General features: G+C 45.8%; 11 non-coding genes across 11 annotated transcripts; all 11 read right to left on the reverse strand.

Annotated features, from left to right (window-relative positions):
* Positions 1 to 1,476: 1,476 nt before the first annotated feature.
* LOC130316777 (U2 spliceosomal RNA) lies at positions 1,477 to 1,667 on the reverse strand. Its single transcript, XR_008864005.1, has one exon. It is a non-coding gene; the product is annotated as a U2 spliceosomal RNA (small nuclear RNA).
* A 2,081-nt stretch (positions 1,668 to 3,748) lies between these two features.
* Positions 3,749 to 3,939, reverse strand: LOC130316779 (U2 spliceosomal RNA). The gene has a single exon (XR_008864006.1). It is a non-coding gene; the product is annotated as a U2 spliceosomal RNA (small nuclear RNA).
* Positions 3,940 to 6,029: 2,090 nt separating this feature from the next.
* Positions 6,030 to 6,220, reverse strand: LOC130316780 (U2 spliceosomal RNA). Its single transcript, XR_008864007.1, has one exon. It is a non-coding gene; the product is annotated as a U2 spliceosomal RNA (small nuclear RNA).
* Positions 6,221 to 8,312: 2,092 nt separating this feature from the next.
* On the reverse strand, positions 8,313 to 8,503 carry LOC130316781 (U2 spliceosomal RNA). The gene has a single exon (XR_008864008.1). It is a non-coding gene; the product is annotated as a U2 spliceosomal RNA (small nuclear RNA).
* Positions 8,504 to 10,589: 2,086 nt separating this feature from the next.
* Positions 10,590 to 10,780, reverse strand: LOC130316782 (U2 spliceosomal RNA). Its single transcript, XR_008864009.1, has one exon. It is a non-coding gene; the product is annotated as a U2 spliceosomal RNA (small nuclear RNA).
* A 2,091-nt stretch (positions 10,781 to 12,871) lies between these two features.
* Positions 12,872 to 13,062, reverse strand: LOC130316783 (U2 spliceosomal RNA). The gene has a single exon (XR_008864010.1). It is a non-coding gene; the product is annotated as a U2 spliceosomal RNA (small nuclear RNA).
* Positions 13,063 to 15,158: 2,096 nt separating this feature from the next.
* On the reverse strand, positions 15,159 to 15,349 carry LOC130316784 (U2 spliceosomal RNA). Its single transcript, XR_008864011.1, has one exon. It is a non-coding gene; the product is annotated as a U2 spliceosomal RNA (small nuclear RNA).
* A 2,086-nt stretch (positions 15,350 to 17,435) lies between these two features.
* On the reverse strand, positions 17,436 to 17,626 carry LOC130316785 (U2 spliceosomal RNA). The gene has a single exon (XR_008864012.1). It is a non-coding gene; the product is annotated as a U2 spliceosomal RNA (small nuclear RNA).
* A 2,093-nt stretch (positions 17,627 to 19,719) lies between these two features.
* Positions 19,720 to 19,910, reverse strand: LOC130316786 (U2 spliceosomal RNA). The gene has a single exon (XR_008864013.1). It is a non-coding gene; the product is annotated as a U2 spliceosomal RNA (small nuclear RNA).
* A 2,086-nt stretch (positions 19,911 to 21,996) lies between these two features.
* LOC130316788 (U2 spliceosomal RNA) lies at positions 21,997 to 22,187 on the reverse strand. Its single transcript, XR_008864015.1, has one exon. It is a non-coding gene; the product is annotated as a U2 spliceosomal RNA (small nuclear RNA).
* Positions 22,188 to 24,270: 2,083 nt separating this feature from the next.
* LOC130316790 (U2 spliceosomal RNA) lies at positions 24,271 to 24,461 on the reverse strand. The gene has a single exon (XR_008864016.1). It is a non-coding gene; the product is annotated as a U2 spliceosomal RNA (small nuclear RNA).
* Between the last annotated feature and the right edge of the window lie 250 nt (positions 24,462 to 24,711).

The raw sequence follows: 24,711 nt of genomic DNA on the forward strand, positions 1-24,711 counted from the left end.
TGACATCATAGCACTGTAGTTCTGAGGGTTCTAGATGGATGCAACAATCTCCTGTTGCTTCTATGAAGGCCATAATAGACGACATCACCAAACAGCTCCATAGTCACATACACAGCAAAGGAGAGATGTTGTTTACACCTAGTGATGTCAGTGGTATTGAGTGACATCACAGCACAGTGCTAAGGCTCCTGGGCCTGGACACAGCAGCGGCTGCAATATCTCAACGGAGAATACGTTTATATATATGTGTGTGTGTGCGCGTATATATATATATATATATATATATATATATATATATATATATATTTCTCCGCCGAAATCACTTTTAAACCCATTTCCACCTTTTTTTCCCTTCTCTTCCTCTTACTTTTTTTTCACGTTTTTTTACGTTTTTCTCCTTTTCGCCTCTTTTCTGGGCGTATTATTCTTCTTTTTCTTCTTTTTTTTCGTCTAATGCATACCCCATCAGTGCAGCAATGCTTATTCAATACCGCCAGCAGATGGAGACACTGGGGGATAATTTTCTAAGGATTTATACTGATTTTTCCTGTCTGAATTTGTCGCACAGAAAGTTGCAGGCCAAATATGTGTGACATTTCTGCGACTTTAGCTTCTAGAGCATTTTTACAACATTATACATAGGTGCTGAATACATAAAAAGCGACTGTTCAGCGACAGACAAGTCGCATCGGCTGAAAGTAGGCCAGAATGTCAGTCCATGTTGGAGCAGGTTTAGATACAGTCTAAAGTATAGATCTCAAAGTCTGTGCCCAGAATTTAGCAAGGGCCTCGCACCTTCTGATGCATCAGGTAGGTGCACAATAGCATAGCCTAACCCTCTGTACTTTGGTCTATATTGATGCGGGACATAGACAGCCAGCTGATGACCAATCCATTAGTGCAATGGATGGCTGGAAGCATTTGTCTTTGCCTTTGCAATACCACAGAAGCAATGCATGGTCAATGTACAGCAATGACACACCTGTGTGAACAGCCAGGAGACCCCCCCCATGTTATGTTACATAGTTACATAGTTAGTACGGTCGAAAAAAGACATATGTCCATCAAGTTCAACCAGGGAATTAAGGGGTAGGGGTGTGGCGCGATATTGGGGAAGGGATGAGATTTTATATTTCTTCATAAGCATTAATCTTATTTTGTCAATTAGGAACATTCAGCACCCACCCGCTATCAAGGCAGCTGCCTATCATGTCATGCCCTACCTGCACAGGTGTGCTGGCTACTCAAATGATCCAATTAAGGAGGCCATTTAGTCAGCAGCAGCAGAAGTCCTGTGCCTGGACGCTCCAACAGCGGCCAGACACAAGCAGAAGCAGAAGCAGCAGAAGCAGCAGCAGCACCACCTTTTGTTTTTTGGCTGCAGCAGCAGCAGCAAGGCCCACAGGGCTGGCTAGCTGGCTAGCCAGCAAGCAGGTAGCAATGAAAGTAGGAATCTTTCTTTTTAACCCTGTAAGGGGGTGGTGCACTGTACCCGAAGATACTGCCATATCGGGTCAATGCATAGGGCGACGGAAGCAAGCTTCGAAATCGGCCCCCGTTCTCAAAAATCCATTTAATATATGGTCCCCAGATAGGGGACGTATCAGATATTAAACTGATAAGAACAGATACTACACTTGATCTTAGCCAAAAGGCCGAGAAGCGATAACCGTGAAAGGGGCGGGCCCAACAAGGTCCCCTTCATGGGCACTATCACTGCTTGCTGTCAGGGAGGCTGCCAGACAATTTTCCATGCACACTCTGGGCTGGGGGGCAGTCAACCACCAGTACACACAGCAGAACCTAAACCCATACCATTATTGCTAAGCAGCAAGACAGGGGCCCATTGCACTCCCACGGGGCCTTTTTAAATGCAATCCATAACCCGGATTTGCCAGGAACCCTTCTTACTCCTCCTACTTGCATGTGACACTGGGCTTAGGATCTGCATAGGAAACACACACACAAGCACACACCTACCTTTGTTGCCTGCAGATGCCTCCTTGGCTGTCCCCAAACGGTATCAAACCAACACCCACGGGAAGCTGTAAGCATAGAGGACATGCCTGCACCCCATTGGACTTACCTGTGTGGGTTAAATCCGGGTTATTTGACAACCTATGGCGGTGATGGTTCTGCTCAGGCAGAGCAGTGCTGATGCTCCTCATAAAGCTGTCGCTGCTGTGAAGGTTCTAGGTGACATCACAAATCCCTATGGTTACATACACAACAAAGCTGGGTTGTTGTTGTTTACACTCTGCAAGGCCTGTGGAAGTGAGTGACATCATAGCACTGTAGTTCTGAGGGTTCTAGATGGATGCAACAATCTCCTGTTGCTTCTATGAAGGCCATAATAGACGACATCACCAAACAGCTCCATAGTCACATACACAGCAAAGGAGAGATGTTGTTTACACCTAGTGATGTCAGTGGTATTGAGTGACATCACAGCACAGTGCTAAGGCTCCTGGGCCTGGACACAGCAGCGGCTGCAATATCTCAACGGAGAATACGTTTATATATATGTGTGTGTGTGCGCGTATATATATATATATATATATATATATATATATATATATATATATATATTTCTCTGCCGAAATCACTTTTAAACCCATTTCCACCTTTTTTTCCCTTCTCTTCCTCTTACTTTTTTTTCACGTTTTTTTACGTTTTTCTCCTTTTCGCCTCTTTTCTGGGCGTATTATTCTTCTTTTTCTTCTTTTTTTTCGTCTAATGCATACCCCATCAGTGCAGCAATGCTTATTCAATACTGCCAGCAGATGGAGACACTGGGGGATAATTTTCTAAGGATTTATACTGATTTTTCCTGTCTGAATTTGTCGCACAGAAAGTTGCAGGCCAAATATGTGTGACATTTCTGCGACTTTAGCTTCTAGAGCATTTTTACAACATTATACATAGGTGCTGAATACATAAAAAGCGACTGTTCAGCGACAGACAAGTCGCATCGGCTGAAAGTAGGCCAGAATGTCAGTCCATGTTGGAGCAGGTTTAGATACAGTCTAAAGTATAGATCTCAAAGTCTGTGCACAGAATTTAGCAAGGGCCTCGCACCTTCTGATGCATCAGGTAGGTGCACAATAGCATAGCCTAACCCTCTGTACTTTGGTCTATATTGATGCGGGACATAGACAGCCAGCTGATGACCAATCCATTAGTGCAATGGATGGCTGGAAGCATTTGTCTTTGCCTTTGCAATACCACAGAAGCAATGCATGGTCAATGTACAGCAGACACACCTGTGTGAACAGCCAGGAGACCCCCCCCATGTTATGTTACATAGTTACATAGTTAGTACGGTCGAAAAAAGACATATGTCCATCAAGTTCAACCAGGGAATTAAGGGGTAGGGGTGTGGCGCGATATTGGGGAAGGGATGAGATTTTATATTTCTTCATAAGCATTAATCTTATTTTGTCAATTAGGAACATTCAGCACCCACCCGCTATCAAGGCAGCTGCCTATCATGTCATGCCCTACCTGCACAGGTGTGCTGGCTACTCAAATGATCCAATTAAGGAGGCCATTTAGTCAGCAGCAGCAGAAGTCCTGTGCCTGGACGCTCCAACAGCGGCCAGACACAAGCAGAAGCAGAAGCAGCAGAAGCACCACCTTTTGTTTTTTGGCTGCAGCAGCAGCAGCAAGGCCCACAGGGCTGGCTAGCTGGCTAGCCAGCAAGCAGGTAGCAATGAAAGTAGGAATCTTTCTTTTTAACCCTGTAAGGGGGTGGTGCACTGTACCCGAAGATACTGCCATATCGGGTCAATGCATAGGGCGACGGAAGCAAGCTTCGAAATCGGCCCCCGTTCTCAAAAATCCATTTAATATATGGTCCCCAGATAGGGGACGTATCAGATATTAAACTGATAAGAACAGATACTACACTTGATCTTAGCCAAAAGGCCGAGAAGCGATAACCGTGAAAGGGGCGGGCCCAACAAGGTCCCCTTCATGGGCACTATCACTGCTTGCTGTCAGGGAGGCTGCCAGACAATTTTCCATGCACACTCTGGGCTGGGGGGCAGTCAACCACCAGTACACACAGCAGAACCTAAACCCATACCATTATTGCTAAGCAGCAAGACAGGGGCCCATTGCACTCCCACGGGGCCTTTTTAAATGCAATCCATAACCCGGATTTGCCAGGAACCCTTCTTACTCCTCCTACTTGCATGTGACACTGGGCTTAGGATCTGCATAGGAAACACACACACAAGCACACACCTACCTTTGTTGCCTGCAGATGCCTCCTTGGCTGTCCCCAAACGGTATCAAACCAACACCCACGGGAAGCTGTAAGCATAGAGGACATGCCTGCACCCCATTGGACTTACCTGTGTGGGTTAAATCCGGGTTATTTGACAACCTATGGCGGTGATGGTTCTGCTCAGGCAGAGCAGTGCTGATGCTCCTCATAAAGCTGTCGCTGCTGTGAAGGTTCTAGGTAACATCACAAATCCCTATGGTTACATACACAACAAAGCTGGGTTGTTGTTGTTTACACTCTGCAAGGCCTGTGGAAGTGAGTGACATCATAGCACTGTAGTTCTGAGGGTTCTAGATGGATGCAACAATCTCCTGTTGCTTCTATGAAGGCCATAATAGACGACATCACCAAACAGCTCCATAGTCACATACACAGCAAAGGAGAGATGTTGTTTACACCTAGTGATGTCAGTGGTATTGAGTGACATCACAGCACAGTGCTAAGGCTCCTGGGCCTGGACACAGCAGCGGCTGCAATATCTCAACGGAGAATACGTTTATATATATGTGTGTGTGTGCGCGTATATATATATATATATATATATATATATATATATATATATATATATTTCTCCGCCGAAATCACTTTTAAACCCATTTCCACCTTTTTTTCCCTTCTCTTCCTCTTACTTTTTTTTCACGTTTTTTTACGTTTTTCTCCTTTTCGCCTCTTTTCTGGGCGTATTATTCTTCTTTTTCTTCTTTTTTTTCGTCTAATGCATACCCCATCAGTGCAGCAATGCTTATTCAATACCGCCAGCAGATGGAGACACTGGGGGATAATTTTCTAAGGATTTATACTGATTTTTCCTGTCTGAATTTGTCGCACAGAAAGTTGCAGGCCAAATATGTGTGACATTTCTGCGACTTTAGCTTCTAGAGCATTTTTACAACATTATACATAGGTGCTGAATACATAAAAAGCGACTGTTCAGCGACAGACAAGTCGCATCGGCTGAAAGTAGGCCAGAATGTCAGTCCATGTTGGAGCAGGTTTAGATACAGTCTAAAGTATAGATCTCAAAGTCTGTGCCCAGAATTTAGCAAGGGCCTCGCACCTTCTGATGCATCAGGTAGGTGCACAATAGCATAGCCTAACCCTCTGTACTTTGGTCTATATTGATGCGGGACATAGACAGCCAGCTGATGACCAATCCATTAGTGCAATGGATGGCTGGAAGCATTTGTCTTTGCCTTTGCAATACCACAGAAGCAATGCATGGTCAATGTACAGCAATGACACACCTGTGTGAACAGCCAGGAGACCCCCCCCATGTTATGTTACATAGTTACATAGTTAGTACGGTCGAAAAAAGACATATGTCCATCAAGTTCAACCAGGGAATTAAGGGGTAGGGGTGTGGCGCGATATTGGGGAAGGGATGAGATTTTATATTTCTTCATAAGCATTAATCTTATTTTGTCAATTAGGAACATTCAGCACCCACCCGCTATCAAGGCAGCTGCCTATCATGTCATGCCCTACCTGCACAGGTGTGCTGGCTACTCAAATGATCCAATTAAGGAGGCCATTTAGTCAGCAGCAGCAGAAGTCCTGTGCCTGGACGCTCCAACAGCGGCCAGACACAAGCAGAAGCAGAAGCAGCAGAAGCAGCAGCAGCACCACCTTTTGTTTTTTGGCTGCAGCAGCAGCAGCAAGGCCCACAGGGCTGGCTAGCTGGCTAGCCAGCAAGCAGGTAGCAATGAAAGTAGGAATCTTTCTTTTTAACCCTGTAAGGGGGTGGTGCACTGTACCCGAAGATACTGCCATATCGGGTCAATGCATAGGGCGACGGAAGCAAGCTTCGAAATCGGCCCCCGTTCTCAAAAATCCATTTAATATATGGTCCCCAGATAGGGGACGTATCAGATATTAAACTGATAAGAACAGATACTACACTTGATCTTAGCCAAAAGGCCGAGAAGCGATAACCGTGAAAGGGGCGGGCCCAACAAGGTCCCCTTCATGGGCACTATCACTGCTTGCTGTCAGGGAGGCTGCCAGACAATTTTCCATGCACACTCTGGGCTGGGGGGCAGTCAACCACCAGTACACACAGCAGAACCTAAACCCATACCATTATTGCTAAGCAGCAAGACAGGGGCCCATTGCACTCCCACGGGGCCTTTTTAAATGCAATCCATAACCCGGATTTGCCAGGAACCCTTCTTACTCCTCCTACTTGCATGTGACACTGGGCTTAGGATCTGCATAGGAAACACACACACAAGCACACACCTACCTTTGTTGCCTGCAGATGCCTCCTTGGCTGTCCCCAAACGGTATCAAACCAACACCCACGGGAAGCTGTAAGCATAGAGGACATGCCTGCACCCCATTGGACTTACCTGTGTGGGTTAAATCCGGGTTATTTGACAACCTATGGCGGTGATGGTTCTGCTCAGGCAGAGCAGTGCTGATGCTCCTCATAAAGCTGTCGCTGCTGTGAAGGTTCTAGGTGACATCACAAATCCCTATGGTTACATACACAACAAAGCTGGGTTGTTGTTGTTTACACTCTGCAAGGCCTGTGGAAGTGAGTGACATCATAGCACTGTAGTTCTGAGGGTTCTAGATGGATGCAACAATCTCCTGTTGCTTCTATGAAGGCCATAATAGACGACATCACCAAACAGCTCCATAGTCACATACACAGCAAAGGAGAGATGTTGTTTACACCTAGTGATGTCAGTGGTATTGAGTGACATCACAGCACAGTGCTAAGGCTCCTGGGCCTGGACACAGCAGCGGCTGCAATATCTCAACGGAGAATACGTTTATATATATGTGTGTGTGTGCGCGTATATATATATATATATATATATATATATATATATATATATATATATATTTCTCTGCCGAAATCACTTTTAAACCCATTTCCACCTTTTTTTCCCTTCTCTTCCTCTTACTTTTTTTTCACGTTTTTTTACGTTTTTCTCCTTTTCGCCTCTTTTCTGGGCGTATTATTCTTCTTTTTCTTCTTTTTTTTCGTCTAATGCATACCCCATCAGTGCAGCAATGCTTATTCAATACTGCCAGCAGATGGAGACACTGGGGGATAATTTTCTAAGGATTTATACTGATTTTTCCTGTCTGAATTTGTCGCACAGAAAGTTGCAGGCCAAATATGTGTGACATTTCTGCGACTTTAGCTTCTAGAGCATTTTTACAACATTATACATAGGTGCTGAATACATAAAAAGCGACTGTTCAGCGACAGACAAGTCGCATCGGCTGAAAGTAGGCCAGAATGTCAGTCCATGTTGGAGCAGGTTTAGATACAGTCTAAAGTATAGATCTCAAAGTCTGTGCACAGAATTTAGCAAGGGCCTCGCACCTTCTGATGCATCAGGTAGGTGCACAATAGCATAGCCTAACCCTCTGTACTTTGGTCTATATTGATGCGGGACATAGACAGCCAGCTGATGACCAATCCATTAGTGCAATGGATGGCTGGAAGCATTTGTCTTTGCCTTTGCAATACCACAGAAGCAATGCATGGTCAATGTACAGCAATGACACACCTGTGTGAACAGCCAGGAGACCCCCCCCATGTTATGTTACATAGTTACATAGTTAGTACGGTCGAAAAAAGACATATGTCCATCAAGTTCAACCAGGGAATTAAGGGGTAGGGGTGTGGCGCGATATTGGGGAAGGGATGAGATTTTATATTTCTTCATAAGCATTAATCTTATTTTGTCAATTAGGAACATTCAGCACCCACCCGCTATCAAGGCAGCTGCCTATCATGTCATGCCCTACCTGCACAGGTGTGCTGGCTACTCAAATGATCCAATTAAGGAGGCCATTTAGTCAGCAGCAGCAGAAGTCCTGTGCCTGGACGCTCCAACAGCGGCCAGACACAAGCAGAAGCAGAAGCAGCAGAAGCAGCAGCAGCACCACCTTTTGTTTTTTGGCTGCAGCAGCAGCAGCAAGGCCCACAGGGCTGGCTAGCTGGCTAGCCAGCAAGCAGGTAGCAATGAAAGTAGGAATCTTTCTTTTTAACCCTGTAAGGGGGTGGTGCACTGTACCCGAAGATACTGCCATATCGGGTCAATGCATAGGGCGACGGAAGCAAGCTTCGAAATCGGCCCCCGTTCTCAAAAATCCATTTAATATATGGTCCCCAGATAGGGGACGTATCAGATATTAAACTGATAAGAACAGATACTACACTTGATCTTAGCCAAAAGGCCGAGAAGCGATAACCGTGAAAGGGGCGGGCCCAACAAGGTCCCCTTCATGGGCACTATCACTGCTTGCTGTCAGGGAGGCTGCCAGACAATTTTCCATGCACACTCTGGGCTGGGGGGCAGTCAACCACCAGTACACACAGCAGAACCTAAACCCATACCATTATTGCTAAGCAGCAAGACAGGGGCCCATTGCACTCCCACGGGGCCTTTTTAAATGCAATCCATAACCCGGATTTGCCAGGAACCCTTCTTACTCCTCCTACTTGCATGTGACACTGGGCTTAGGATCTGCATAGGAAACACACACACAAGCACACACCTACCTTTGTTGCCTGCAGATGCCTCCTTGGCTGTCCCCAAACGGTATCAAACCAACACCCACGGGAAGCTGTAAGCATAGAGGACATGCCTGCACCCCATTGGACTTACCTGTGTGGGTTAAATCCGGGTTATTTGACAACCTATGGCGGTGATGGTTCTGCTCAGGCAGAGCAGTGCTGATGCTCCTCATAAAGCTGTCGCTGCTGTGAAGGTTCTAGGTGACATCACAAATCCCTATGGTTACATACACAACAAAGCTGGGTTGTTGTTGTTTACACTCTGCAAGGCCTGTGGAAGTGAGTGACATCATAGCACTGTAGTTCTGAGGGTTCTAGATGGATGCAACAATCTCCTGTTGCTTCTATGAAGGCCATAATAGACGACATCACCAAACAGCTCCATAGTCACATACACAGCAAAGGAGAGATGTTGTTTACACCTAGTGATGTCAGTGGTATTGAGTGACATCACAGCACAGTGCTAAGGCTCCTGGGCCTGGACACAGCAGCGGCTGCAATATCTCAACGGAGAATACGTTTATATATATGTGTGTGTGTGCGCGTATATATATATATATATATATATATATATATATATATATATATTTCTCCGCCGAAATCACTTTTAAACCCATTTCCACCTTTTTTTCCCTTCTCTTCCTCTTACTTTTTTTTCACGTTTTTTTACGTTTTTCTCCTTTTCGCCTCTTTTCTGGGCGTATTATTCTTCTTTTTCTTCTTTTTTTTCGTCTAATGCATACCCCATCAGTGCAGCAATGCTTATTCAATACCGCCAGCAGATGGAGACACTGGGGGATAATTTTCTAAGGATTTATACTGATTTTTCCTGTCTGAATTTGTCGCACAGAAAGTTGCAGGCCAAATATGTGTGACATTTCTGCGACTTTAGCTTCTAGAGCATTTTTACAACATTATACATAGGTGCTGAATACATAAAAAGCGACTGTTCAGCGACAGACAAGTCGCATCGGCTGAAAGTAGGCCAGAATGTCAGTCCATGTTGGAGCAGGTTTAGATACAGTCTAAAGTATAGATCTCAAAGTCTGTGCACAGAATTTAGCAAGGGCCTCGCACCTTCTGATGCATCAGGTAGGTGCACAATAGCATAGCCTAACCCTCTGTACTTTGGTCTATATTGATGCGGGACATAGACAGCCAGCTGATGACCAATCCATTAGTGCAATGGATGGCTGGAAGCATTTGTCTTTGCCTTTGCAATACCACAGAAGCAATGCATGGTCAATGTACAGCAATGACACACCTGTGTGAACAGCCAGGAGACCCCCCCCATGTTATGTTACATAGTTACATAGTTAGTACGGTCGAAAAAAGACATATGTCCATCAAGTTCAACCAGGGAATTAAGGGGTAGGGGTGTGGCGCGATATTGGGGAAGGGATGAGATTTTATATTTCTTCATAAGCATTAATCTTATTTTGTCAATTAGGAACATTCAGCACCCACCCGCTATCAAGGCAGCTGCCTATCATGTCATGCCCTACCTGCACAGGTGTGCTGGCTACTCAAATGATCCAATTAAGGAGGCCATTTAGTCAGCAGCAGCAGAAGTCCTGTGCCTGGACGCTCCAACAGCGGCCAGACACAAGCAGAAGCAGAAGCAGCAGAAGCAGCAGCAGCACCACCTTTTGTTTTTTGGCTGCAGCAGCAGCAGCAAGGCCCACAGGGCTGGCTAGCTGGCTAGCCAGCAAGCAGGTAGCAATGAAAGTAGGAATCTTTCTTTTTAACCCTGTAAGGGGGTGGTGCACTGTACCCGAAGATACTGCCATATCGGGTCAATGCATAGGGCGACGGAAGCAAGCTTCGAAATCGGCCCCCGTTCTCAAAAATCCATTTAATATATGGTCCCCAGATAGGGGACGTATCAGATATTAAACTGATAAGAACAGATACTACACTTGATCTTAGCCAAAAGGCCGAGAAGCGATAACCGTGAAAGGGGCGGGCCCAACAAGGTCCCCTTCATGGGCACTATCACTGCTTGCTGTCAGGGAGGCTGCCAGACAATTTTCCATGCACACTCTGGGCTGGGGGGCAGTCAACCACCAGTACACACAGCAGAACCTAAACCCATACCATTATTGCTAAGCAGCAAGACAGGGGCCCATTGCACTCCCACGGGGCCTTTTTAAATGCAATCCATAACCCGGATTTGCCAGGAACCCTTCTTACTCCTCCTACTTGCATGTGACACTGGGCTTAGGATCTGCATAGGAAACACACACACAAGCACACACCTACCTTTGTTGCCTGCAGATGCCTCCTTGGCTGTCCCCAAACGGTATCAAACCAACACCCACGGGAAGCTGTAAGCATAGAGGACATGCCTGCACCCCATTGGACTTACCTGTGTGGGTTAAATCCGGGTTATTTGACAACCTATGGCGGTGATGGTTCTGCTCAGGCAGAGCAGTGCTGATGCTCCTCATAAAGCTGTCGCTGCTGTGAAGGTTCTAGGTGACATCACAAATCCCTATGGTTACATACACAACAAAGCTGGGTTGTTGTTGTTTACACTCTGCAAGGCCTGTGGAAGTGAGTGACATCATAGCACTGTAGTTCTGAGGGTTCTAGATGGATGCAACAATCTCCTGTTGCTTCTATGAAGGCCATAATAGACGACATCACCAAACAGCTCCATAGTCACATACACAGCAAAGGAGAGATGTTGTTTACACCTAGTGATGTCAGTGGTATTGAGTGACATCACAGCACAGTGCTAAGGCTCCTGGGCCTGGACACAGCAGCGGCTGCAATATCTCAACGGAGAATACGTTTATATATATGTGTGTGTGTGCGCGTATATATATATATATATATATATATATATATATATATATATATATTTCTCCGCCGAAATCACTTTTAAACCCATTTCCACCTTTTTTTCCCTTCTCTTCCTCTTACTTTTTTTTCACGTTTTTTTACGTTTTTCTCCTTTTCGCCTCTTTTCTGGGCGTATTATTCTTCTTTTTCTTCTTTTTTTTCGTCTAATGCATACCCCATCAGTGCAGCAATGCTTATTCAATACCGCCAGCAGATGGAGACACTGGGGGATAATTTTCTAAGGATTTATACTGATTTTTCCTGTCTGAATTTGTCGCACAGAAAGTTGCAGGCCAAATATGTGTGACATTTCTGCGACTTTAGCTTCTAGAGCATTTTTACAACATTATACATAGGTGCTGAATACATAAAAAGCGACTGTTCAGCGACAGACAAGTCGCATCGGCTGAAAGTAGGCCAGAATGTCAGTCCATGTTGGAGCAGGTTTAGATACAGTCTAAAGTATAGATCTCAAAGTCTGTGCACAGAATTTAGCAAGGGCCTCGCACCTTCTGATGCATCAGGTAGGTGCACAATAGCATAGCCTAACCCTCTGTACTTTGGTCTATATTGATGCGGGACATAGACAGCCAGCTGATGACCAATCCATTAGTGCAATGGATGGCTGGAAGCATTTGTCTTTGCCTTTGCAATACCACAGAAGCAATGCATGGTCAATGTACAGCAATGACACACCTGTGTGAACAGCCAGGAGACCCCCCCCATGTTATGTTACATAGTTACATAGTTAGTACGGTCGAAAAAAGACATATGTCCATCAAGTTCAACCAGGGAATTAAGGGGTAGGGGTGTGGCGCGATATTGGGGAAGGGATGAGATTTTATATTTCTTCATAAGCATTAATCTTATTTTGTCAATTAGGAACATTCAGCACCCACCCGCTATCAAGGCAGCTGCCTATCATGTCATGCCCTACCTGCACAGGTGTGCTGGCTACTCAAATGATCCAATTAAGGAGGCCATTTAGTCAGCAGCAGCAGAAGTCCTGTGCCTGGACGCTCCAACAGCGGCCAGACACAAGCAGAAGCAGAAGCAGCAGAAGCAGCAGCAGCAGCACCACCTTTTGTTTTTTGGCTGCAGCAGCAGCAGCAAGGCCCACAGGGCTGGCTAGCTGGCTAGCCAGCAAGCAGGTAGCAATGAAAGTAGGAATCTTTCTTTTTAACCCTGTAAGGGGGTGGTGCACTGTACCCGAAGATACTGCCATATCGGGTCAATGCATAGGGCGACGGAAGCAAGCTTCGAAATCGGCCCCCGTTCTCAAAAATCCATTTAATATATGGTCCCCAGATAGGGGACGTATCAGATATTAAACTGATAAGAACAGATACTACACTTGATCTTAGCCAAAAGGCCGAGAAGCGATAACCGTGAAAGGGGCGGGCCCAACAAGGTCCCCTTCATGGGCACTATCACTGCTTGCTGTCAGGGAGGCTGCCAGACAATTTTCCATGCACACTCTGGGCTGGGGGGCAGTCAACCACCAGTACACACAGCAGAACCTAAACCCATACCATTATTGCTAAGCAGCAAGACAGGGGCCCATTGCACTCCCACGGGGCCTTTTTAAATGCAATCCATAACCCGGATTTGCCAGGAACCCTTCTTACTCCTCCTACTTGCATGTGACACTGGGCTTAGGATCTGCATAGGAAACACACACACAAGCACACACCTACCTTTGTTGCCTGCAGATGCCTCCTTGGCTGTCCCCAAACGGTATCAAACCAACACCCACGGGAAGCTGTAAGCATAGAGGACATGCCTGCACCCCATTGGACTTACCTGTGTGGGTTAAATCCGGGTTATTTGACAACCTATGGCGGTGATGGTTCTGCTCAGGCAGAGCAGTGCTGATGCTCCTCATAAAGCTGTCGCTGCTGTGAAGGTTCTAGGTGACATCACAAATCCCTATGGTTACATACACAACAAAGCTGGGTTGTTGTTGTTTACACTCTGCAAGGCCTGTGGAAGTGAGTGACATCATAGCACTGTAGTTCTGAGGGTTCTAGATGGATGCAACAATCTCCTGTTGCTTCTATGAAGGCCATAATAGACGACATCACCAAACAGCTCCATAGTCACATACACAGCAAAGGAGAGATGTTGTTTACACCTAGTGATGTCAGTGGTATTGAGTGACATCACAGCACAGTGCTAAGGCTCCTGGGCCTGGACACAGCAGCGGCTGCAATATCTCAACGGAGAATACGTTTATATATATGTGTGTGTGTGCGCGTATATATATATATATATATATATATATATATATATATATATATATATATATTTCTCTGCCGAAATCACTTTTAAACCCATTTCCACCTTTTTTTCCCTTCTCTTCCTCTTACTTTTTTTTCACGTTTTTTTACGTTTTTCTCCTTTTCGCCTCTTTTCTGGGCGTATTATTCTTCTTTTTCTTCTTTTTTTTCGTCTAATGCATACCCCATCAGTGCAGCAATGCTTATTCAATACTGCCAGCAGATGGAGACACTGGGGGATAATTTTCTAAGGATTTATACTGATTTTTCCTGTCTGAATTTGTCGCACAGAAAGTTGCAGGCCAAATATGTGTGACATTTCTGCGACTTTAGCTTCTAGAGCATTTTTACAACATTATACATAGGTGCTGAATACATAAAAAGCGACTGTTCAGCGACAGACAAGTCGCATCGGCTGAAAGTAGGCCAGAATGTCAGTCCATGTTGGAGCAGGTTTAGATACAGTCTAAAGTATAGATCTCAAAGTCTGTGCACAGAATTTAGCAAGGGCCTCGCACCTTCTGATGACATCAGGTAGGTGCACAATAGCATAGCCTAACCCTCTGTACTTTGGTCTATATTGATGCGGGACATAGACAGCCAGCTGATGACCAATCCATTAGTGCAATGGATGGCTGGAAGCATTTGTCTTTGCCTTTGCAATACCACAGAAGCAATGCATGGTCAATGTAACAGCAATGACACACCTGTGTGAACAGCCAGGAGACCCCCCCCATGTTATGTTACATAGTTACATAGTTAGTACGGTCGAAAAAAGACATATGTCCATCAAGTTCAACCAGGGAATTAAGGGGTAGGGGTGTGGCGCGATATTGGGGAAGGGATGAGATTTTATATTTCTTCATAAGCATTAATCTTATTTTGTCAATTAGGAACATTCAGCACCCACCCGCTATCAAGGCAGCTGCCTATCATGTCATGCCCTACCTGCACAGGTGTGCTGGCTACTCAAATGATCCAATTAAGGAGGCCATTTAGTCAGCAGCAGCAGAAGTCCTGTGCCTGGACGCTCCAACAGCGGCCAGACACAAGCAGAAGCAGAAGCAGCAGAAGCAGCAGCAGCACCACCTTTTGTTTTTTGGCTGCAGCAGCAGCAGCAAGGCCCACAGGGCTGGCTAGCTGGCTAGCCAGCAAGCAGGTAGCAATGAAAGTAGGAATCTTTCTTTTTAACCCTGTAAGGGGGTGGTGCACTGTACCCGAAGATACTGCCATATCGGGTCAATGCATAGGGCGACGGAAGCAAGCTTCGAAATCGGCCCCCGTTCTCAAAAATCCATTTAATATATGGTCCCCAGATAGGGGACGTATCAGATATTAAACTGATAAGAACAGATACTACACTTGATCTTAGCCAAAAGGCCGAGAAGCGATAACCGTGAAAGGGGCGGGCCCAACAAGGTCCCCTTCATGGGCACTATCACTGCTTGCTGTCAGGGAGGCTGCCAGACAATTTTCCATGCACACTCTGGGCTGGGGGGCAGTCAACCACCAGTACACACAGCAGAACCTAAACCCATACCATTATTGCTAAGCAGCAAGACAGGGGCCCATTGCACTCCCACGGGGCCTTTTTAAATGCAATCCATAACCCGGATTTGCCAGGAACCCTTCTTACTCCTCCTACTTGCATGTGACACTGGGCTTAGGATCTGCATAGGAAACACACACACAAGCACACACCTACCTTTGTTGCCTGCAGATGCCTCCTTGGCTGTCCCCAAACGGTATCAAACCAACACCCACGGGAAGCTGTAAGCATAGAGGACATGCCTGCACCCCATTGGACTTACCTGTGTGGGTTAAATCCGGGTTATTTGACAACCTATGGCGGTGATGGTTCTGCTCAGGCAGAGCAGTGCTGATGCTCCTCATAAAGCTGTCGCTGCTGTGAAGGTTCTAGGTGACATCACAAATCCCTATGGTTACATACACAACAAAGCTGGGTTGTTGTTGTTTACACTCTGCAAGGCCTGTGGAAGTGAGTGACATCATAGCACTGTAGTTCTGAGGGTTCTAGATGGATGCAACAATCTCCTGTTGCTTCTATGAAGGCCATAATAGACGACATCACCAAACAGCTCCATAGTCACATACACAGCAAAGGAGAGATGTTGTTTACACCTAGTGATGTCAGTGGTATTGAGTGACATCACAGCACAGTGCTAAGGCTCCTGGGCCTGGACACAGCAGCGGCTGCAATATCTCAACGGAGAATACGTTTATATATATGTGTGTGTGTGCGCGTATATATATATATATATATATATATATATATATATACTATATATATTTCTCCGCCGAAATCACTTTTAAACCCATTTCCACCTTTTTTTCCCTTCTCTTCCTCTTACTTTTTTTTCACGTTTTTTTACGTTTTTCTCCTTTTCGCCTCTTTTCTGGGCGTATTATTCTTCTTTTTCTTCTTTTTTTTCGTCTAATGCATACCCCATCAGTGCAGCAATGCTTATTCAATACCGCCAGCAGATGGAGACACTGGGGGATAATTTTCTAAGGATTTATACTGATTTTTCCTGTCTGAATTTGTCGCACAGAAAGTTGCAGGCCAAATATGTGTGACATTTCTGCGACTTTAGCTTCTAGAGCATTTTTACAACATTATACATAGGTGCTGAATACATAAAAAGCGACTGTTCAGCGACAGACAAGTCGCATCGGCTGAAAGTAGGCCAGAATGTCAGTCCATGTTGGAGCAGGTTTAGATACAGTCTAAAGTATAGATCTCAAAGTCTGTGCACAGAATTTAGCAAGGGCCTCGCACCTTCTGATGCATCAGGTAGGTGCACAATAGCATAGCCTAACCCTCTGTACTTTGGTCTATATTGATGCGGGACATAGACAGCCAGCTGATGACCAATCCATTAGTGCAATGGATGGCTGGAAGCATTTGTCTTTGCCTTTGCAATACCACAGAAGCAATGCATGGTCAATGTACAGCAATGACACACCTGTGTGAACAGCCAGGAGACCCCCCCCATGTTATGTTACATAGTTACATAGTTAGTACGGTCGAAAAAAGACATATGTCCATCAAGTTCAACCAGGGAATTAAGGGGTAGGGGTGTGGCGCGATATTGGGGAAGGGATGAGATTTTTTTCTTCATAAGCATTAATCTTATTTTGTCAATTAGGAACATTCAGCACCCACCCGCTATCAAGGCAGCTGCCTATCATGTCATGCCCTACCTGCACAGGTGTGCTGGCTACTCAAATGATCCAATTAAGGAGGCCATTTAGTCAGCAGCAGCAGAAGTCCTGTGCCTGGACGCTCCAACAGCGGCCAGACACAAGCAGAAGCAGAAGCAGCAGAAGCAGCAGCAGCACCACCTTTTGTTTTTTGGCTGCAGCAGCAGCAGCAAGGCCCACAGGGCTGGCTAGCTGGCTAGCCAGCAAGCAGGTAGCAATGAAAGTAGGAATCTTTCTTTTTAACCCTGTAAGGGGGTGGTGCACTGTACCCGAAGATACTGCCATATCGGGTCAATGCATAGGGCGACGGAAGCAAGCTTCGAAATCGGCCCCCGTTCTCAAAAATCCATTTAATATATGGTCCCCAGATAGGGGACGTATCAGATATTAAACTGATAAGAACAGATACTACACTTGATCTTAGCCAAAAGGCCGAGAAGCGATAACCGTGAAAGGGGCGGGCCCAACAAGGTCCCCTTCATGGGCACTATCACTGCTTGCTGTCAGGGAGGCTGCCAGACAATTTTCCATGCACACTCTGGGCTGGGGGGCAGTCAACCACCAGTACACACAGCAGAACCTAAACCCATACCATTATTGCTAAGCAGCAAGACAGGGGCCCATTGCACTCCCACGGGGCCTTTTTAAATGCAATCCATAACCCGGATTTGCCAGGAACCCTTCTTACTCCTCCTACTTGCATGTGACACTGGGCTTAGGATCTGCATAGGAAACACACACACAAGCACACACCTACCTTTGTTGCCTGCAGATGCCTCCTTGGCTGTCCCCAAACGGTATCAAACCAACACCCACGGGAAGCTGTAAGCATAGAGGACATGCCTGCACCCCATTGGACTTACCTGTGTGGGTTAAATCCGGGTTATTTGACAACCTATGGCGGTGATGGTTCTGCTCAGGCAGAGCAGTGCTGATGCTCCTCATAAAGCTGTCGCTGCTGTGAAGGTTCTAGGTGACATCACAAATCCCTATGGTTACATACACAACAAAGCTGGGTTGTTGTTGTTTACACTCTGCAAGGCCTGTGGAAGTGAGTGACATCATAGCACTGTAGTTCTGAGGGTTCTAGATGGATGCAACAATCTCCTGTTGCTTCTATGAAGGCCATAATAGACGACATCACCAAACAGCTCCATAGTCACATACACAGCAAAGGAGAGATGTTGTTTACACCTAGTGATGTCAGTGGTATTGAGTGACATCACAGCACAGTGCTAAGGCTCCTGGGCCTGGACACAGCAGCGGCTGCAATATCTCAACGGAGAATACGTTTATATATATGTGTGTGTGTGCGCGTATATATATATATATATATATATATATATATATATATATATATATATTTCTCCGCCGAAATCACTTTTAAACCCATTTCCACCTTTTTTTCCCTTCTCTTCCTCTTACTTTTTTTTCACGTTTTTTTACGTTTTTCTCCTTTTCGCCTCTTTTCTGGGCGTATTATTCTTCTTTTTCTTCTTTTTTTTCGTCTAATGCATACCCCATCAGTGCAGCAATGCTTATTCAATACCGCCAGCAGATGGAGACACTGGGGGATAATTTTCTAAGGATTTATACTGATTTTTCCTGTCTGAATTTGTCGCACAGAAAGTTGCAGGCCAAATATGTGTGACATTTCTGCGACTTTAGCTTCTAGAGCATTTTTACAACATTATACATAGGTGCTGAATACATAAAAAGCGACTGTTCAGCGACAGACAAGTCGCATCGGCTGAAAGTAGGCCAGAATGTCAGTCCATGTTGGAGCAGGTTTAGATACAGTCTAAAGTATAGATCTCAAAGTCTGTGCACAGAATTTAGCAAGGGCCTCGCACCTTCTGATGCATCAGGTAGGTGCACAATAGCATAGCCTAACCCTCTGTACTTTGGTCTATATTGATGCGGGACATAGACAGCCAGCTGATGACCAATCCATTAGTGCAATGGATGGCTGGAAGCATTTGTCTTTGCCTTTGCAATACCACAGAAGCAATGCATGGTCAATGTACAGCAATGACACACCTGTGTGAACAGCCAGGAGACCCCCCCCATGTTATGTTACATAGTTACATAGTTAGTACGGTCGAAAAAAGACATATGTCCATCAAGTTCAACCAGGGAATTAAGGGGTAGGGGTGTGGCGCGATATTGGGGAAGGGATGAGATTTTATATTTCTTCATAAGCATTAATCTTATTTTGTCAATTAGGAACATTCAGCACCCACCCGCTATCAAGGCAGCTGCCTATCATGTCATGCCCTACCTGCACAGGTGTGCTGGCTACTCAAATGATCCAATTAAGGAGGCCATTTAGTCAGCAGCAGCAGAAGTCCTGTGCCTGGACGCTCCAACAGCGGCCAGACACAAGCAGAAGCAGAAGCAGCAGAAGCAGCAGCAGCAGCACCACCTTTTGTTTTTTGGCTGCAGCAGCAGCAGCAAGGCCCACAGGGCTGGCTAGCTGGCTAGCCAGCAAGCAGGTAGCAATGAAAGTAGGAATCTTTCTTTTTAACCCTGTAAGGGGGTGGTGCACTGTACCCGAAGATACTGCCATATCGGGTCAATGCATAGGGCGACGGAAGCAAGCTTCGAAATCGGCCCCCGTTCTCAAAAATCCATTTAATATATGGTCCCCAGATAGGGGACGTATCAGATATTAAACTGATAAGAACAGATACTACACTTGATCTTAGCCAAAAGGCCGAGAAGCGATAACCGTGAAAGGGGCGGGCCCAACAAGGTCCCCTTCATGGGCACTATCACTGCTTGCTGTCAGGGAGGCTGCCAGACAATTTTCCATGCACACTCTGGGCTGGGGGGCAGTCAACCACCAGTACACACAGCAGAACCTAAACCCATACCATTATTGCTAAGCAGCAAGACAGGGGCCCATTGCACTCCCACGGGGCCTTTTTAAATGCAATCCATAACCTGGATTTGCCAGGAACCCTTCTTACTCCTCCTACTTGCATGTGACACTGGGCTTAGGATCTGCATAGGAAACACACACACAAGCACACACCTACCTTTGTTGCCTGCAGATGCCTCCTTGGCTGTCCCCAAACGGTATCAAACCAACACCCACGGGAAGCTGTAAGCATAGAGGACATGCCTGCACCCCATTGGACTTACCTGTGTGGGTTAAATCCGGGTTATTTGACAACCTATGGCGGTGATGGTTCTGCTCAGGCAGAGCAGTGCTGATGCTCCTCATAAAGCTGTCGCTGCTGTGAAGGTTCTAGGTGACATCACAAATCCCTATGGTTACATACACAACAAAGCTGGGTTGTTGTTGTTTACACTCTGCAAGGCCTGTGGAAGTGAGTGACATCATAGCACTGTAGTTCTGAGGGTTCTAGATGGATGCAACAATCTCCTGTTGCTTCTATGAAGGCCATAATAGACGACATCACCAAACAGCTCCATAGTCACATACACAGCAAAGGAGAGATGTTGTTTACACCTAGTGATGTCAGTGGTATTGAGTGACATCACAGCACAGTGCTAAGGCTCCTGGGCCTGGACACAGCAGCGGCTGCAATATCTCAACGGAGAATACGTTTATATATATGTGTGTGTGTGCGCGTATATATATATATATATATATATATATATATATATATATATTTCTCCGCCGAAATCACTTTTAAACCCATTTCCACCTTTTTTTCCCTTCTCTTCCTCTTACTTTTTTTTCACGTTTTTTTACGTTTTTCTCCTTTTCGCCTCTTTTCTGGGCGTATTATTCTTCTTTTTCTTCTTTTTTTTCGTCTAATGCATACCCCATCAGTGCAGCAATGCTTATTCAATACCGCCAGCAGATGGAGACACTGGGGGATAATTTTCTAAGGATTTATACTGATTTTTCCTGTCTGAATTTGTCGCACAGAAAGTTGCAGGCCAAATATGTGTGACATTTCTGCGACTTTAGCTTCTAGAGCATTTTTACAACATTATACATAGGTGCTGAATACATAAAAAGCGACTGTTCAGCGACAGACAAGTCGCATCGGCTGAAAGTAGGCCAGAATGTCAGTCCATGTTGGAGCAGGTTTAGATACAGTCTAAAGTATAGATCTCAAAGTCTGTGCCCAGAATTTAGCAAGGGCCTCGCACCTTCTGATGCATCAGGTAGGTGCACAATAGCATAGCCTAACCCTCTGTACTTTGGTCTATATTGATGCGGGACATAGACAGCCAGCTGATGACCAATCCATTAGTGCAATGGATGGCTGGAAGCATTTGTCTTTGCCTTTGCAATACCACAGAAGCAATGCATGGTCAATGTACAGCAATGACACACCTGTGTGAACAGCCAGGAGACCCCCCCCATGTTATGTTACATAGTTACATAGTTAGTACGGTCGAAAAAAGACATATGTCCATCAAGTTCAACCAGGGAATTAAGGGGTAGGGGTGTGGCGCGATATTGGGGAAGGGATGAGATTTTATATTTCTTCATAAGCATTAATCTTATTTTGTCAATTAGGAACATTCAGCACCCACCCGCTATCAAGGCAGCTGCCTATCATGTCATGCCCTACCTGCACAGGTGTGCTGGCTACTCAAATGATCCAATTAAGGAGGCCATTTAGTCAGCAGCAGCAGAAGTCCTGTGCCTGGACGCTCCAACAGCGGCCAGACACAAGCAGAAGCAGAAGCAGCAGAAGCAGCAGCAGCACCACCTTTTGTTTTTTGGCTGCAGCAGCAGCAGCAAGGGGCCCACAGGGCTGGCTAGCTGGCTAGCCAGCAAGCAGGTAGCAATGAAAGTAGGAATCTTTCTTTTTAACCCTGTAAGGGGGTGGTGCACTGTACCCGAAGATACTGCCATATCGGGTCAATGCATAGGGCGACGGAAGCAAGCTTCGAAATCGGCCCCCGTTCTCAAAAATCCATTTAATATATGGTCCCCAGATAGGGGACGTATCAGATATTAAACTGATAAGAACAGATACTACACTTGATCTTAGCCAAAAGGCCGAGAAGCGATAACCGTGAAAGGGGCGGGCCCAACAAGGTCCCCTTCATGGGCACTATCACTGCTTGCTGTCAGGGAGGCTGCCAGACAATTTTCCATGCACACTCTGGGCTGGGGGGCAGTCAACCACCAGTACACACAGCAGAACCTAAACCCATACCATTATTGCTAAGCAGCAAGACAGGGGCCCATTGCACTCCCACGGGGCCTTTTTAAATGCAATCCATAACCCGGATTTGCCAGGAACCCTTCTTACTCCTCCTACTTGCATGTGACACTGGGCTTAGGATCTGCATAGGAAACACACACACAAGCACACACCTACCTTTGTTGCCTGCAGATGCCTCCTTGGCTGTCCCCAAACGGTATCAAACCAACACCCACGGGAAGCTGTAAGCATAGAGGACATGCCTGCACCCCATTGGACTTACCTGTGTGGGTTAAATCCGGGTTATTTGACAACCTATGGCGGTGATGGTTCTGCTCAGGCAGAGCAGTGCTGATGCTCCTCATAAAGCTGTCGCTGCTGTGAAGGTTCTAGGTGACATCACAAATCCCTATGGTTACATACACAACAAAGCTGGGTTGTTGTTGTTTACACTCTGCAAGGCCTGTGGAAGTGAGTGACATCATAGCACTGTAGTTCTGAGGGTTCTAGATGGATGCAACAATCTCCTGTTGCTTCTATGAAGGCCATAATAGACGACATCACCAAACAGCTCCATAGTCACATACACAGCAAAGGAGAGATGTTGTTTACACCTAGTGATGTCAGTGGTATTGAGTGACATCACAGCACAGTGCTAAGGCTCCTGGGCCTGGACACAGCAGCGGCTGCAATATCTCAACGGAGAATACGTTTATATATATGTGTGTGTGTGCGCGTATATATATATATATATATATATATATATATATATATATATATATATATTTCTCTGCCGAAATCACTTTTAAACCCATTTCCACCTTTTTTTCCCTTCTCTTCCTCTTACTTTTTTTTCACGTTTTTTTACGTTTTTCTCCTTTTCGCCTCTTTTCTGGGCGTATTATTCTTCTTTTTCTTCTTTTTTTTCGTCTAATGCATACCCCATCAGTGCAGCAATGCTTATTCAATACTGCCAGCAGATGGAGACACTGGGGGATAATTTTCTAAGGATTTATACTGATTTTTCCTGTCTGAATTTGTCGCACAGAAAGTTGCAGGCCAAATATGTGTGACATTTCTGCGACTTTAGCTTCTAGAGCATTTTTACAACATTATACATAGGTGCTGAATACATAAAAAGCGACTGTTCAGCGACAGACAAGTCGCATCGGCTGAAAGTAGGCCAGAATGTCAGTCCATGTTGGAGCAGGTTTAGATACAGTCTAAAGTATAGATCTCAAAGTCTGTGCACAGAATTTAGCAAGGGCCTCGCACCTTCTGATGCATCAGGTAGGTGCACAATAGCATAGCCTAACCCTCTGTACTTTGGTCTATATTGATGCGGGACATAGACAGCCAGCTGATGACCAATCCATTAGTGCAATGGATGGCTGGAAGCATTTGTCTTTGCCTTTGCAATACCACAGAAGCAATGCATGGTCAATGTACAGCAATGACACACCTGTGTGAACAGCCAGGAGACCCCCCCCATGTTATGTTACATAGTTACATAGTTAGTACGGTCGAAAAAAGACATATGTCCATCAAGTTCAACCAGGGAATTAAGGGGTAGGGGTGTGGCGCGATATTGGGGAAGGGATGAGATTTTATATTTCTTCATAAGCATTAATCTTATTTTGTCAATTAGGAACATTCAGCACCCACCCGCTATCAAGGCAGCTGCCTATCATGTCATGCCCTACCTGCACAGGTGTGCTGGCTACTCAAATGATCCAATTAAGGAGGCCATTTAGTCAGCAGCAGCAGAAGTCCTGTGCCTGGACGCTCCAACAGCGGCCAGACACAAGCAGAAGCAGAAGCAGCAGAAGCACCACCTTTTGTTTTTTGGCTGCAGCAGCAGCAGCAAGGCCCACAGGGCTGGCTAGCTGGCTAGCCAGCAAGCAGGTAGCAATGAAAGTAGGAATCTTTCTTTTTAACCCTGTAAGGGGGTGGTGCACTGTACCCGAAGATACTGCCATATCGGGTCAATGCATAGGGCGACGGAAGCAAGCTTCGAAATCGGCCCCCGTTCTCAAAAATCCATTTAATATATGGTCCCCAGATAGGGGACGTATCAGATATTAAACTGATAAGAACAGATACTACACTTGATCTTAGCCAAAAGGCCGAGAAGCGATAACCGTGAAAGGGGCGGGCCCAACAAGGTCCCCTTCATGGGCACTATCACTGCTTGCTGTCAGGGAGGCTGCCAGACAATTTTCCATGCACACTCTGGGCTGGGGGGCAGTCAACCACCAGTACACACAGCAGAACCTAAACCCATACCATTATTGCTAAGCAGCAAGACAGGGGCCCATTGCACTCCCACGGGGCCTTTTTAAATGCAATCCATAACCCGGATTTGCCAGGAACCCTTCTTACTCCTCC

This window comes from Hyla sarda, unplaced genomic scaffold (assembly GCF_029499605.1).
Source record: "Hyla sarda isolate aHylSar1 unplaced genomic scaffold, aHylSar1.hap1 scaffold_1959, whole genome shotgun sequence".
NCBI lineage: Eukaryota > Metazoa > Chordata > Amphibia > Anura > Hylidae > Hyla > Hyla sarda.